A 371-nucleotide genomic window follows, 5' to 3' on the forward strand; every position below is an offset into this window, starting at 1 on the left:
GAGAGAGAGAGAGAGAGAGAGAGAGAGAGAGAGAGAGAGAGAGAGAGAGAGAGACAGAGAGCGAGAACGAGCAAGTGAGCGTCAGGGAGGATCGAGTAGAGCACGCGCGCAAGCTCCACAGAGCAATTACTGACCAAACCTTTAATACCGCTCACAACTAGACTGACACCGGCCGTCACCTGGCTGCGCTATACGCGGCTAGCAGCGACGCGCGGTGTAAGTCTACGCGTCGTCGCGGGAGAGAGGCTTCATGTAGCTATGCGATAGATCAGGTTGCTCCGTCACGGACGCTAATTATATGACCAACGTAACCTGCTCCCGTAACGACAGACTGTCAGCTTTCATTCTCCTCTCTCACTCTCACTCTCTCT

The sequence above is a fragment of the Priapulus caudatus genome, unplaced genomic scaffold (genome assembly GCF_000485595.1).
Source record: "Priapulus caudatus unplaced genomic scaffold, Priapulus_caudatus-5.0.1 Scaffold745, whole genome shotgun sequence".
Taxonomy (NCBI): Eukaryota; Metazoa; Priapulida; class Priapulimorpha; order Priapulimorphida; family Priapulidae; genus Priapulus; species Priapulus caudatus.